A 16835-nucleotide genomic window follows, 5' to 3' on the forward strand; every position below is an offset into this window, starting at 1 on the left:
GAGCAATAGCCCAGTGGGTGGGGTGTTTGCCTTGCATGCGGCTGACATGGCTGACCCGAGTTCAATTCCTCCACACTCTCAGAGAGCCTGACAAGTTACTGAGAGTATCTCACCCGCACAGCAAAGCCTGGCAAGCTACTCGTGACGTATTCAATATTCCAAAGTAAAACAAGTCTCAAAATGGAGACGTTACTGAGGTTACTGAGCCCGCTTGAGAAAATAGATGAACAATGGGAGGCCAGTGACAGTGAATATATATATATATATATATATATATATGCCTCTCGGAGAGCCCAGCAAGCTACCGAGAGTATCCTGCCAGCACGAACTGACCCTGGCAAGCTTCCCGTGACGTATTCGATATGCTAAAACCAGTTATTATAATAGGTCTCATTCTCCTGACCCTGAAAGAGCCTCCAATTATTGGGAAAGACGAGTAAGGAGAGGCTGCTAAAATCTCAGAGCTGGGATGAATAGAGACGTTGCTGGGGCCCACTGGAGTAAATCTATAAACAACAGGATGACAGCAATACCTGATACAGGACAAATTTAGTCTCAATACTGAACTAGGAATGGTGTACTTACATAAAACTAATATTTCATAATCTGAAACAAAACAGAGCAGTATATTATGAAGAATTGCAATGTGTAGATAAACATTGCTCATAGTTGTCGCAGAAATAAAGGAAAAGAACATCGAAAATAGAAGAAACTTGGGGGCTGGAGAGAGATAGCACAGCAGGCAGGGCGTTTGCCTTGCACGCGGCCGACCTGGGTTCGTTTCCCAGCATCACATATGGTCCCCTAAGCACTGCCAGACCGCCAGGAGTAACTCCTGAGTGCAGAGCCAGGAGTAACCCCTGTGCATCACCAGGTGTGATCCAAAAGAGCAAAAAAAAAAAAAATAGAAGAAACTGGAAAAGTTTCAATTGAATGAAACTAGATAAGAATTACAAAAATGCAATTTTTGATGCTTTCATAGAGCATATGTATAACAATTTTCATTGTTCAGTTTGTTTGTTTGCAATATATTCACTTTGAGGTGTTGACAATTGGTGCTATTATTTTATTGGCTATTATATGCTTATATTATTCATTCATTCATTCATTCATTCATCATCCTGTTATTCGTCGATTGCCTCGAGCAGGCCCCAGTAATGTCTCTTTCATCCTAGCCCTGAGATTATATTCAAGGCTCTTTAGGAGAATGAGACCCATCATTGTTACTGGTATTTGGCATATTTGGTGCGCCACGGGGAGTTTGCCAGACTCTGCCCTGTGGGCAGGCTATACTCGATAGCCTGTAAGTTTGTCCAGAGTAGGAATGAGATAATAAGATATCATAAAAAGAGGTTCTGATAAGATGTCGCGCGGCCACGAATGCGGCCGTGCGGTTCTGGGAGCTAGATTTTATAGTCTCTGAGTCTTGGCCGTTGATGGGGGCCAGGTAGTGGGTGTGACCCCCGCCTACTGGAATTTGGAGGATCTGGGTGGAGGATGCTCGACTCCAATTCGAGTAGGCTTGGAGATCTCGGCCCCGGAACCCGCGTGGCTTTGTCCCTCTGCCAGTACCTTCAGGTGTGCGGAGAGTGGTCTCAGCATGGTGGTGGCTGGTCCTGGAGGTCTTCGGCTGCCGGAGCCCTGGTCGGGGCAGGGAGGAAAGCTCAACCCGCTCCCCTCCAAGGGACCCCAGGGAGGAACAGCCAGGCGCAGGGGCAGGAGACTGACTGCACTGGTCTCGTCCAGGAGCTGGATTTTATAGTCTCTGAGTCTTGGGCGTTGATGGGATTACACGGCGCCAGGGGGCCAGGTAGTGGGTGTGACCCCCACCTACTGGAATTTGGAGGATCTGGGTGGAGGATGCTCGACTCCAATTCGAGTAGGCTTGCTTATATTATTAAAGGTAAAGGTAAAGGCCCTCCCGTTGATCGTCGATTTGCTCGAGCGGGCCCAGTAACGTCTCCATTGGAGACTTTGCTGTTACTGTGTCTGGCATATCGAATACTCTCGGTAGCTTGCGGGGCTCTCCGAGAGGGGCGGAGGAATTGAACTCGGGTTGGCCATGTTGGCCGCTTGTAAGGCGAACGCCCTACCCGCTTATATTATTATTTTATAAAAATATCTTTTAGGGGCTGGAGTGATAGAACAGCAGGTAGGGGGTTTGTCTTGCACATGGGCAACCCAGGTTCCATTCCCAGCATCCCATATGGTTCCCTGAGCACCATCAGGGGTAATTCCTGAATGCAAAGTCAGGAGTAATCCCTGTGCATTGCTGAGTGTGACCCAAAAAGAAATATCTATTTATTTATATATGTTTTATTAAACTATTTTTATTTTTAGTTTAATAACTGTTGTATTCCAAGATGTTCATTCTATTGAGAGTGAATAGAACATCAGAAACAAGACTGTTTCTCATAAATATTGTCTTTGTGACATTCAGCTGTAGTCTGACCTGTCCACACTCACGGTCAAAGTCGGCCAGCATTTGTGCCACTTGGCTAATGTTTGTTGTTATTAGAACAATATCATCAGCAAAGCGGAGGTGGTGTAGTTGCCGACCATCTATCTTCACTCCCATTCCTTCCCATTCCAGTTGTCACGTGACATACTCGAGGGTGGCACTGAAGAGTTTCGGTGAAATGGTATCACCATGCTGAACCCCTTTCTTGACATGGATGATCACTTCTTTGTAGAATGGTGAGATCCTGGTAGTGAATCTGTAGGACAGCTCACAGAGGATCCTGATATATTGAGTTTGAATGCCCTGATTGGCTAGGGCTTCGATGACTGCTTCCATCTCAACAGAATCAAAGGCCTTCTTTAAACCAATGAACATTAGATAGAGCGGTATCTTGAACTCCCGAGAAACCTCAATGAGCTTGGTTATCCTGTGGATATGGTCGATGGTGCTGAATCCTTTTTGGAACCCAGTTTGCTCGCATGGTTGTCCTTCATCTAGTGTTCTGCCAATCCTTTTCAGGATGACTAAAGTGAACAGTTTGTAGACATCTACAACAGGGAGATCAGGTGATAGTTGTTAATGATGTGGATGTCTCCCTTCTTTTACAGTAGTACAGTCTTGCTGGTTTTCATAGGGTTGGAACCTTGCATTCAAACAGGTAGCCTGTGAAGAGTCAAGCCAGTGTATTGATGAGTACCAATGGCAGTTTCTTCAGTTGTTCGGGTCTGACCTTGTCTGGGCCAGGTGCTGTTCAATTCTTTACCAACGAAATGGCGTTTTAGATTTCAGAAGGGAGAGCATTGGAAAAGAAATATCCATCCTGCGGAATTTGGTATGTGGGCAGGTGGACGTAGCTGTTAAAGAGATCCGAGTAGAAGTCCTGGATAATCTCCTCTATTGCCCTTCTGGAAGATGTGATAGATCCATCAGGACGTCAGAGGGCAGTCATCTTGGTCTTATAGTTGGTGAAGGACAGGAGGGTGTTGTGAATGCTTTTCCTGGCTTCTGCCGTGTCTACCAGAACTGCTGCTCTTCTCTCTTTGAGGTCTTCCTTGATCGCTTCTCTGTACTGCTTTGCAAGCTTGAATGTTCACTTGTCATTGGCTGAGGCTTGAGCCAAGCCATGTTGGCAAACAAGCTCAAGAGTTTTCGAAGACAGGCTTTTTTTTTGTGGCTATCTCTCTCTTTGCATTCCTCACACAATCATGGAGGTGCTGAACTAGTCAATTGTATTCCTCATCAATGTTGTCAATGACGGTATCTTCTCATGTTGCCACAATAGTGACAAAGAGCTTCCAGTTGGTGGTAATTCTGGGAGTTTTCTTTTTAAACTTTGCAGCCTTTTCTCCCCACTCTGTGAAGTAGAATTTTGCATAAGGTTGATGGTGGTCCAATCCCATTTGGAATTTTGGGACAACAGAGACATCGGTCAGGCAAAATCGTCGATTGAATATGATGTGGTCTATTTTGTTGTGGAATCGTCCACTGAGAGACTCCCATGTCCAATGTTTAGATTTAACCTTCTGGAACTGTGAGTTACCATGGATGGTCTTGGTCTACATGATGAACTCAGACAGTCTCTCACCCTGTTCGTTCCATTCTAAGCCATGGGTCCCGACGTGGAGTTCTTCGGCTGATCTTCTTGGTCCTATCTTGGCATTAAAATCACCCACAATTATCTTGTAGAAGGTGTGGTCTTTATAGAACTTCTCCAGATCCATGTAGAACTTCTCAATTTCTCTTTCATCATAAATGGATGTTGGTGCGTAGACAATGAACATAGAAACTGCTGGCAGTGAGCTACATCTATTCAAGTGTAATCACCCAATTTGGGTTGTTAGTCATTCGAATGAATAAATGCTCATGGCCAAGTTAGTGTTGACAAGGACACTGACACCTCCAATGCCTCTTTTGTCGCATGTTCCGAGGAACATGATTTTTTTTTAACTTTTATTTATTTATTTATTTATTTATTAAAGCACTGTGAGAAAAGTTACAAATATTTCATGTTTAATCTCGGTCATGCAAATATCAAACACATTTCCCTTTACCAATACTTATTGGTAAAAAAGTATTTTAAAAAATTAAGTATTGGAACATGCTCTTAATTGAACGAACATCTCCAAATTCAACAGTTATGGGTACCTAGGTCAGGAAGTCAGCATGATGAATGACCAGGCACCTGAGTTGCGCAGAAGGAACAGAGCGTCTTGGAACGCCTTCAAGAGCGTCGAAGAAATAGCTAAGAGGACAAAGAACCTCTGGCTCTGGGCACATCTCTTTGATTCCACTGTTCTTCCTGCATTAACATATACCTCAGAGACCTTGGCCCTACGAAAACAGGTTGAGAATGCTATTCAGGTCTCCCAAAGAGAAATCGAAAGAGCTGTGCTTGGAGTATCACGCTTCGCTCAAATGAAAGAATCCGGAGTTCTGACCTCCATCAGTGCTCAAGAATCAGGAATGCTGTCTCGTTTGCCAAGATATCGAAAAATCAGATGGGCTGGACACGTAATGAGATTTCGAGACGACTGCTGGACTATAGCTGTTACCAAATGGATTTCACGGGATGTCAAAAAATCATGTGGCTGCCCACCTACGAGATGGTCAGACTTCTTCGTCAAGACCTTGAACGATCAGTTTGAGGCTCTTCGTGTTCCTAGAACGAGCAGACGCCATCAGGCTACACTAGCACGAGACAGGGACAAATGAAAACATTACTGGTGCCCGCTCAAGCAAATCTATGAGTAACAGGATGTCATGTGATTAAGTGATAGTTAAATAAAATATTTAGTTCTCAAAAGCTCATATTAAATTTTGAAAAAAAATCACTTTAAGGAGCTGGAGTGATAGTACAGATTGCCTTGTGCACAGCCAACCAAGGTTCAATCTTGGGCACCCCATATCGTACCCCAAACCTGCAGGAGTGATCCCGGAAAGCAGAACCAGGAATGAGTACAAAAAAGGTGTGGCACAAAAAAAAGTAAGAAAAAACTATGTTAAAAGCTCTTAATATTTTTTTCTTCCTTATGATAACTACCTTACTTAAAATGTCCAAAATGTAGGAATGTTTATTATAAAATATGCATTCTGAATATGGACTAAATATGGTTTAGTCTCTATGGAAAGTAATTGGAGATTTCTAAAAGAGGTAAGAATAATTTGCTGCGATATGAATTGAAATAGATGATAATATGTTAAGTAAGCCAGAAGAAGGACAAAAAGAAAAATCTTGCTTTTATGTGATATGTAGAATAACTGGAGGAGGGATTGCAATGCTTGAAAGGGGTTTTGATCACAGCCGGTTCCAGGGTATAAGTAGAAGAAAGACACAGAAGGAAAGGAACTGAGGGGGAACATAGAATGAAAGAGAAAGAAAGAAACTTCAACCACAGATGAATGGATAAAAAGCGTGGTATATTCACACAAAAGAATACTATGACATTGTAAAAAAAAAAAGATAAAATCATTCAGTTTGTTACAACATGAATGGAACTGAAGGTTATCATGAAAACAAGTAAGTCAAAGGAAAAAGGACAAACGTCAAACACTCTTTTTCATCTGTGGAATAGAGAGACAAAACAAAGAAATAGGCAACATCAAACAAAAACAAGCCCTTAAACTTGGAGTATAACACTGATTAACAAATAGGGAGAACATATAAAAGATGTCACTGGGACAGTGGAAAAGAGCTGTGGGTACTTTGGTGGTCGGGTTACATCAAGATCATAAAAGTTAACATTATTATAACTACCTAAACTATAATAAATTGAAAAACAGGGTTAACTTTCTACTACAAACTATCATTTTTCTATTATATGTTAACATATGGGCTGGAGTGATGGAGCAACAGGTAGGTCATTTGCCTTGCACGAAGCCAACCCAGGTTCGATTCCTCCGTTCCTCTGGGAGAGCCTCGCAAGCTACTGAGAGTATCCCGCCTGCATGGCAGAGCCTGGCAAGCTCCTCGTGTCGTATTCAATATATCAAAAACAATAACAACAAGTTTCACAGTGAAGACATTACTGATGCCCACTTGAGCAAATCAATGAATAACGGGAGGACAGTGCTACAGTGCAGTTAACATATACATATTATTATTATTATTATTATTATTATTCACCTTTTTTTAATTGTGCTTTTCCCCAGTCAGGTTTATTATAAAATATGCATTCTGAAACTTAAATTTTTATGAGCAGAGTTTTAGCCCAAGTTCGATTCCACCGCCCCTCTCCAAGAGCCCAGCAAGCTACTGAGAATATCTCACCCGCACAGCAAAGCCTGGCAAGCTACCTGTGACATATTCAATATGCCAAACACAGTAACAAGTCTCACCATGTTACTGGGCCCGCTTGAGCAAATGGATGAGCAATGGGAGGACAGTGACAGCGACAGTGGGCAGGAGAGTATTTTATGATTAACGGGAATAGAGGAACATCCGTCATACTGACTGGTATCCTCAAGTTATCATCTTTGGCCTCTTTTTATCTTAGGCCCTCATATTATTCCACTTAAACCCCATATCTAATCTCATCTGCTCCAATAGCTTTAATTGTTTTGCAACTTGTGACTCAGAAATCTGTATCTTCACCCTATGCTTGTATCTTAAGTATCTAATTTAATTATCCAGCTAGATATTTCATCTTGTTTATTTTCCTGCATTCCAAATCCAGCTAGACTAATTTAAATGCTTCATTTCATTCCTTACCTCTATTGTTTTTTTTTTTTTTTGCTTTCTGTGCTTTCCATGGAGACTTGAATTACAGCCTTCTCAAGCCTACTCCACCTTGCATTCCTTTCCCCCAGGTCAGCCCATCCATATATTTTAAAAATTTCCAAGTTCAATCATACTTTTTAATTACTTTCAAATATATTCTCTTGTCATCCTCAGTCTCATTTAACTAATCATTACTATAGACTTGCACCAAGTTTGCTGGCAAAAAGCTTGCCAATGTCAAGTTCATTGTTTCCCTGGTCCTGGTATCATTCACTCATCCATTTATTTGAAAAAATCTTCCCTTTGTCATGGGGGTATTTATGTACATAGCTCTGCTTTTGGTCCTAGACTTTGCTTTGTATTAAGTGCTATCTGATTATAATGCACATTTGGTTACATTATTCTCTTATTCAAAGACTTTCATTTTCCAGTGTCTAGAAAAAAAATCGTTCATTGCCTAAAAGCCTTAGAACGAAACCAAATCCCAAAGTATAACCACTAGGATCTCCATATTATGTCCTCTGTCTATGTACCACTATCATTCTGTTTATCATTTTCACTTTATTTTCCAGTTATATTCAGCCATTTCTAATCATTCCTGTGTTCTGTTCCTGACCACTTCTAACATATGTTCTAGCTTCTCTCTCTGTCTCTCTCTGTCTCTCTCTCTGTCTCTTTGTCTCTCTCTGTCTCTCTGTCTCTGTCTCTGTCTCTCTGTCTCTCTGTCTCTCTCTCTCTCTCTCTCTCTCTCTCTCTCTCTCTCTCTCTCTCCCAGGAATTTCCAGTTCCTCTACTTTAGTGCTTAACTCCAAAATGTCAATATAGACTTTTGCTCTTCTATTAAGCTTTCCTTGACCCTGTTTATTATTTATTGTTCTTAGGTGCTTCTCTTTTACTTGCTCACATAAAACCAGCACTGCTTCTAAAAAAAAAAAATGCTACTTGTCAGTTTTGCATGTCTTTCAGTCCTTGAGACATGAAGTCTTCATAATAACACAACATATCTATTTAGTTTAAAATCCCAATTTATGTAAAGTACTTAATACATCCTTGCTCATTGAATTTTGGATAGCTGAAAATATATCTGTGAAAGAAAATTATGAACATATACTCATGGTTTAAAAGGAAATATAATACCCTCAAAGATAGTTTGAGCTCAATAGAGAAATTGGAAAGGTACATAAAGGAAATAACACAATTTAAGATAGTTTATATTTTAATTTAGAAATAAAGTAACAACTCTCTTGTGAAAGAGGGGAAAAGAAAAAGAGAGCACTCTAAGAAAATAAATTTGTGTGCTATTTTCACTGAAGTCTGAAGCAATCAGAAAATGCAAGCTCTAGATGTTGTAACAGCCTGGAGCATATAAGGTATTGATGCTGTTATTGCTTCATATATATTGAGAATGAAGGCAAGTGATTAAGTTATGAGGGAGAGGCAATAACTTTACTCAGGCTATGATAGGTAAGACTGGTGCTTCCAGAAAACCCGATTATAGTTTTATGTTATATTAAGTTGGCAGTACTGAATGCACTGCACCTGTTTTTCACTCTTGCTCTGACCAAAAAAAAAAAAACCGTGATTTTCACATTCTGGATACAGCTATTCCATTCAAGCACATGATTAAGTAAAGCAAAGAACAAAATTAAATAATGGTAAGGCATCCAAATGAATCAGTTAAGAATTCAATCAAACCACAGTTTAAACGTTGTAAAAACTTATACCACCCATAATAATCAATAGAAGGGGTAGGAAACACAATGTAATTGATGTTCTATGTGATTGTTTAAGTTCAGATAGGAAAACCTCACTAGGATTATGAGAAAGTTCATCACACTGAATGTTAAGTCAGTCCACAAAGTTGATTCTGATCATTTGATACTACAGAATCAGAAAACCAGGAAGTTTAAATAAGACTGAGATATTCTGGTCCAGTTCTCTCATTTATAAATGAGTAAACCGAAACCTAAACTACATTAAGAAAGTTTTTATTCAAAATAATGTTAATAAAATTATCACCTTACATTTAAAATATAAATGTTAGTATATAAGTAAATCTTTATGCCAATCTTAGGTTTGGACAATTTCACAAAACTTTTCAGGTCAGGAAATTCTTTTCTCTATTCACTCATAATGGCTACATTTTGAAATTGCTGTTTCCCATAATAATTATATAAGATTTACATATATAAAATATCAAAATTATGCTAAATGTTCATGTAAAATTCAATGCTAAATATGTATGATAAATTTTTCTTTTCTTTTAGGAAGTTTTTAAGCTTCCATTTCTTTAACCTTATAATCTTTTTACTTAGAAAGGAAGAGCTGGAAAAAAAGAAGCTTGTCATATAAATAGACAGTTTATGAAGGTCACTTGAAATTAAGTTATAGAATAAAATATTTAAGACAAACATGCAGTACCCTTTCCAGAACTTCTAGGAGTGAGTGAAATTTTCAAATAAAATAAATTAGAGTTAGAAATAACTGTTGTAGTTATTAAAAATAATCTCAGTCATCTTCTTATTGTTCTCAAACACCATAATGCAATAATACACTTGAGGGTAATCAGAAAACTAAGGCTCATTTTCAATTTTCTTCTTTTCAAAACATATTCCTGAGACAAAGATAAGCTAAAATGAAAAGCCCATGACATTAGGTGTGTCTTTTTTAGAGGGAAACATAGAATTCATTCTTGCTAACAATAAGTTTTAGACTGATCAAGACAGAAGAGGTAATTTGAACTTGAAATTTCTCTCTATCTAGGTAGTATCCTTTCTGAAAACTCCAAAGCCTCCTTGTCAATTTGGAGAGTGTCTGTGTGTGGTGTGGATTCCTGCCTAGGGAAACTACCAAGTTCTACTTCACAGAAAATTATGTACATATTCATCCTATGAAGTTTTTTCTTCATAGGATGTATATGTGTTTTACCTCTTCATAAACCACATACAATTAAAATTTAATGAAGTTCCACATGAGGGAATTTAGACTCACCAAAAGTTTCCAATGCCCTGGAAACAAAAAATGGATTAGTGGATAAATTTTAAGAACAAAAGTTGGAGTAACTTTAGAAAAACTTGGAGGAAAGGAGAAGTACAGTTGTACAGGGAGAGTTGAGGTCTGCTGTGATAATCTTCCAGTGTTGCCATTATACCATTTTCGGAGACTAGAGGGCAAAACCAGCTATGCTCAGGTACCATAAGTATGCAGTGTCAGGGACAGTATCTGGGTAAGCCACTTGCAAGGTAAGTGCCTTATCACCTGGAACATTTCTTTAGTTTGCCATTACACTTCTTTACTCATTATTGCTATCCTAAAAAAACATTTATTAAGCATCAACTATGCTCAAAAGAATTATAAAACTCAACTTAGAATTTAAAAAGCGATGTGGTAAAGAAAAGTTTGTATCAAAATCAATTTATTCTCTACTCTTAGATTAAAAACAACGGTTTTATATATTTGAAGACAAAAAAATGAACAAGAACATTTACCAGCATAATATACAATGTGTTACTTCCATTGGATTGTTTGAAATGATGAAATAAAAGTAAAGGTAAGATAATCTCCATGTTGATCCACTCATATGCAAATTTCATGACTTCATCCTTTCTAACAGCTGTATAGTACTCCATTGTGTAGATGTATCAAAGTTTCTTTAACCAGTCATCTGTTCTTGGGCACTCGGGTTTTTTCCAGATTCTGGCTATTGTAAACAGTGTTGCAATGAACATAGATGTGCGAGTGCCATTTCTACTATACTTTTTTGCATCTCCAGGATATATTCCCAAAAGTGATTGCTGGGTCAAATGGAAGTTTAATTTCTAATTTTTTGAGAAGCGTCCATACTGTTTTCAAAAGGGGCTGAACCAGTCAGCATTCCCAGCAGCAGTGAAGAGGGTCCCTTTCTCCCCACATCCACGCCAACACTGGTTGCTTTTGATCTTTTGGATGTGGACCAGTCTCTGTGGTGTGAGATGACATCTCATTGTTGTTTTGATCTGCATCTCCCTGATGATTAGTGATGAGGAGCATTTTTTCATGTGCCTTTTGGCCATTCAGATTTCTTCTTTGAGAAGTTTCTGTTTGTTTCATTGCCCCATTTTCTGATGGGGTTGCATGTTTTCTTCTTGTGGAGTTCAGCCAGTGCCTTGTATATCCTTGATATCAGGCCCTTATCAGATGGGTATTGGGTGAATATCCTTTCCCATTCTGTAGATTGTTTTTGTATTCTGGTCAGGGTATCTTTTGAGGTACAGAAGCTTCTTAGTTTAAGATGTTAATCTTGTTTGTTTATCTCTGTTTCCACCTGCTTGGTCAGTGGCGTGTCATCTTTAAAGATACCTTTAGCTTCGATGTCCTGGAGGGTTTTGTTTTGCTGACCTTTTATCCAATGTACCAGATGGATTCGGGTCTGATATTGAGGTCTTTAATCCATTTTGATCTGACTTTTGTGCATGGTGTTAGGTAAAGGACTGAGTCCATTTTTTTGCATGTAGCTGTCCAGTTTTTCCAGCACCATTTGTTAAAGAGGCTTTCCTTGTTCCACTTCACATTTCTTGCTCCCTTATCAAAGATTAATGATCATGTATTTGAGGGTGTGTGTACAGATATTCCACCCTGTTCCATTGGTCTGTGGTTCTGCCTTTGTTCCAGTACCATGTTGTTTTAATTATAATCACTTTGTAGTAGAGTTTGAGGTTGAGGGAGATGATGCCTCCCATCTTCTTTTTCCCAAGAATTGCTTTAGTTATTCATGGGAGTTTGTTGTTCCATATGAATTTCAGGAGTGTTTGATCCATTTCTTTAAAGAATGTCATGGGTATCCTTATGGGGATCGCATTGAATGTGTACAATGGTTTGTGGAGTGTTGCCATTTTGACAATGTTAGTTCTCCCAATCCATGAGCAGGGGATATGTTTCCATTTCCTCGTGTCCTTTTTTATTTCCTGAAGTAGCATTTTATAGTTTTCTTTGTATAGGTCCTTTACCTTCTTAGTTAAACTGATTCCGAGGTACTTGGTCTTCTGAGGCATGATTGTGAACGGGATTGATTTTTTTCTTGTTTCTTTCCTCTCTCTCATTATTTGCATATAGGAAAGCCATGGACTTCTGGGTATTGCTTTTATAGCCTGTGAAGTCATGAAATTTGCATATAAGTGGATCAACATGGAGAGTGTCATGTTAAGTGAAATGAGTAAGAAAGAGAGGGACAGATACAGAAAGATTGCACTCATTCACGGAATGTAAAGTAACACTATAGGAGACTTACACACAAGAAAAGTAGAGATGAATACCAGGAGGTTTGCTCTGCAGCCTGGAATCCAGCCTCACATGCTGGGGAAAAAGGCAGCTCAGATAGAGAAGGGACCACCAAGTAAAGGGTGCTTGAAGGGCCCACTTTAGATGGGAGATGTGTGATGAAATTAAACTATAGATCAAATGATGGCCACTCAATGCCTCTATTGCAAATCACAACACCCAAAATGAGTGAGAGAGAGCAAAAGGAAATGCCTTGCCACAGAGGCAGGGTGGGGTGGGGTGAATGGGCTGGGGTGGTGGAAAGGATACTGGCATTATTAGTGGTGGAAAATGGGCACAAGTGGAAGGATGGGTACTTAAACATTGTATGACTGAAATGTAAGCACGAAAATTCACAAGTCTGTAACTGTACCTCACGGTGATTCATTAAAAAAAATAATAATTTTTTTTTTAAAAAGAGAGGAAAGGTAAGTAGAAAATAAGAAAAACTCATTATAACACCAGGCAAGGATAGTAGATTTTCTTAGGTTCCTCTGTCTTTGATATGGAACTTTAGGAGTTGATCTCTAGCACTTTGAATCACAAGAAAACTTAAAGATAGAAATCTCATTTTCACCTGTATCACCTGTTGTCCCGTTGTTCATCGATTTGCTTGAGCAGGTTCCAGTAATATTTCCATCCATCCCAGCCCTGAGATTTTAGCAGCCTCTCCTTACTCGTCCCTCCCAATGTTGTCATTTTGGACGCTCTTTCAGGGTCAGAGGAATGAGGCCTATTGTTGTTACTGTTTTTGGCAGCATATCAAATACACCACAGGGAGATTGTCATGCTCTGCAGTATAGGTGGGATACCCTTAGTAGCTTGTCTGGCTCTCCAAGAGGGATGGAAGCTTTTGGAAATCGCAGTATAGGATTATGAAATGTAAAAAAGGACAAATAAATAGGTAGAAAAATTCAGCTTTTCAAAGTTAAAGTCTCTGTCTCAGTTTTCCAGTTACAGCGCTTATTTAAAAAAAGAATCTATTTAAAATAGAAAAGGAAAAACCTTTGTGTTTTGTCATATTAGTATAAAAAGATTCAGTCTCCATCACTCTCATAACTTTTATGATCAAATTTAGCATTCAAGTTAAAATAGAATTTAATGCTAGCAAGTTTAATGACTTAACATTCAGTCAGTCACAGTCACAGTCCTCCCGTTGTTCATCAATTTGCTCGAGCAGGCCCAGTAACGTCTCCATCGTGAGACTTATTGTTACTGTGTTTGGCATATTGAATATATCACGGGTAGCTTGCCAGGCTCTGCCGTACGGGTGAGATACTCTCGGTAGCTTGCCGGGCTCTCCGAGAGGGGCGGAGGAGTCGAACTCGGGTCGGCCATGTTGGCTGCGTGCAAGGCAAACGCCCTACCGCTGTGCTATCGCTCCAGCTCAAAAACTCCTGCTGCTAGAGAGATAGTACGGGCTTAAGGCCTTGCACAGAGCTGACTCCTTTTCAGTTACCAGGCCCTCACCTTTGATTACCACCAATAGAGAACCCTGAGCCAGAAAATGAGCCTTGACACTTCCAGGTGTGACTCCAATCTACCAACTGTGGCTCCCACAACCCCTCCAGATCTTATAATACTTTTCATTTAAATATGAAGCAGAAATAGCATTTTAATAGATTAGTAGTGTTTACACAGAAAGGTTTAGAAATTGTTTCCTCAAATTAGAGATACCTCATTTTAGACTCGTGTTTTTCCAAATGTAATGCAGTGATTTTGAGTGGTCAATGAGATAAAATTATTAATCTATTTTCATTAAGCTCTTCTGAGTAGAGAAGAAAACTCAATTTAGTGTTAGTTTATCTATCTTTGATCTGACACTAAGGCAATCTCCCATTTACTAGTGGATGCATCCTTTATACTAGAGTTTGGCTAAGGTGCAGGTAAGAATGAATGGTTACTCATTAATTATAATAACTTCATTATCACCTTCATTTTATTTAATATTTATTATTTCCATTATTTTAATTAAGGTGAATTATTTTACAGTTTTACCTTCGACAGTCCGGAGAGAGAGCACAGCAGGTAGAGCGTTTGCCTTGCATGTGGCCAACCCAAGTTCAATTCCTCCATCCTTCTAGAGAATCAGGCAGCTACCGAGAGTATCCCACCCAAATGACAGAGCCTGGCAAGCTACCCATGGCATATTAGATATGCCAAAAACAGTAACAACAAGTCTTACTTCATATTCCTAGAGCAAGCAGACAGGGATGAATGAAGATATTACTGGTGCCCACACAAGCAAATTCATGAAGAACAGGATGACAGTACTACAGTGCTACCTTCTACAGTCAAGTGATAGTACAGCAGTTGAGCATTTGCCCCGTACTGGGTCAATTGGGTTTGATCCCCCAGAACTCATTTTTGTCCTCTGAGCCCACCAGGAGAGATCCCTGAGTGCAGACCCTGGATTAAGTCCTTAGCATTACTGGGTGTAACCCCAAAACAAACAAAAATATCCCTATCACAAGGATAAGGGGAGAAGCATTCTGAAAGTAGACTATAGACCAAACATGATTGCCACTCAGTGTCTCTTTTGCAAACCACAACACACAAAAGGAGAGCGAGAACAAAAGGGAATGTCCTGCCACAGAGGCAGGTTGGGATGGGGAGATGGGGGTGGGAGGAATACTGGGATCCGTGGTGGTAGAAAATGGGCACTGGTGGAGGTATGGGTATTTGATTATTGTATAATTGAAACCCAAGCACAAAAATCTGTAAGTCTATAACTATACTTCATGGTGTTTCACTAATAATTTTTTTAAATTTTAAAAATTTATTTAATTAAAAAAATAAAAAACACAAGAAAAAAGAATAAAAATAGAATATGGTATTGGATATTAACACCAAGTGTCCTAGGCTTCATCAGTGAATTTCCTCATTTCCAAACTTAACATTAAGCACTGCAGCACTGTAGCACCGTCCTTTCATTGTTCATCGATTTGCTCGAGCAGGCACCAGTAACGTCTCCATCGTGAGACTTATTGTTACTATTTTTGGCATATCGAATACGCCATGGGAGCTTGCAGGCTCTGTCATGTAGATGGGATACTCTCCATAGCTTGCCGAGCTCTCCGAGAGGCTGGAGCTATAGCACAGCGGGTAGGGCGTTTGCCTTGCACGCAGCCAACATGGCCGACCCGCGTTCGATTCCTCTGCCCCTCTCGGAGAGCCCGGCAAGCTACCGAGAGTATTTGATATGCCAGACACAGTAACAACAAAGTCTCCAATGGAGACGTTACTGGGCCCGCTCGAGCAAACCGAGAGGGACAGAGGAATCAAATCCGGGTCAGCCACGTGCAAGGCAAATACCCTACCCTCTGTGTTAACGCTCCAGCCCATTTATTTCAAATCATGTTGTTGAGCCAAAAAGAATGTCTATTTGTTATCAGGGAAAATGTTATCTGGTAAATTATTCAACCCTAAAAACCTGAACTATCAGTCAGTAAGACAAATGACCCATTCAGATCTCATCACTCCTTTGAGTTCTCTGTCATTTATTTTGATTTTCATTTTCTGATTTTTATTGCATCTAATCCAGTTCATCTTATCCTAAACCTGTCTCTATATGAAACTCAAATATAGCTTGCTGTGACACCTATGTCCACTTGAGTTCTACCTTGCCCAGTCTATGACTGCTCTTGAAACAGACACTGAGTTAGCTTAATTTACCTGATGGTTGACTTCAAAGCTCTGATTAACACTCTTTACTAATATGCTTACTCTCCTTATTTTAACTACCTCTCCACACCAGACTTTATAGTGAACGAAGAAGAAAATGCATTATCAGACTTCCACTCAAAATTCACCCAGTTGTAAATTGCCATTTGTAGAAAAAAATAAGAAAAAACATTTAATAGTTTGTAGTCTTATTTAACTAATTCACTTTAGCTCACTCTAGTCGTTAGTGATAACATTTCACAAACTATTTTCTACAAATACAATCTTATCAAAAATATTTTTATTCTATGAAATAGAATATCATTAAAACTTCCATAATTAAATCAAAGATAAATCTAATTGAGCCTAGAGAAATAATCTTTCTTCTGCTCTCTGAATTCCATCAAAATTTCATGTTTCCAAATAGATTTCTTTCCAATACTCGTTTTTTCTTCCTTATGAGTATAGTTATGTGAGTACAGAATTTCATACTTATTTTGCAAGTTATTCAATAAAATGTTGTGAAAGTATCAGGTGGAAAGCATTCTTAGAGTTTATCTAATTTACTTTTCATGCAATGTTTATACCTGTTGGCCTAAAAACTCTACCTGAAAGTAATTTTCACCTAAAAATATATGAAACCAGCTTGAAATCCATATAACATTTGTTACTTTTCTCGGAGTGATGAGAAAAATATGA

This window comes from Sorex fumeus, unplaced genomic scaffold, assembly GCF_029834395.1.
Source record: "Sorex fumeus unplaced genomic scaffold, SorFum_2.1 ptg000265l, whole genome shotgun sequence".
Classification (NCBI taxonomy): domain Eukaryota; kingdom Metazoa; phylum Chordata; class Mammalia; order Eulipotyphla; family Soricidae; genus Sorex; species Sorex fumeus.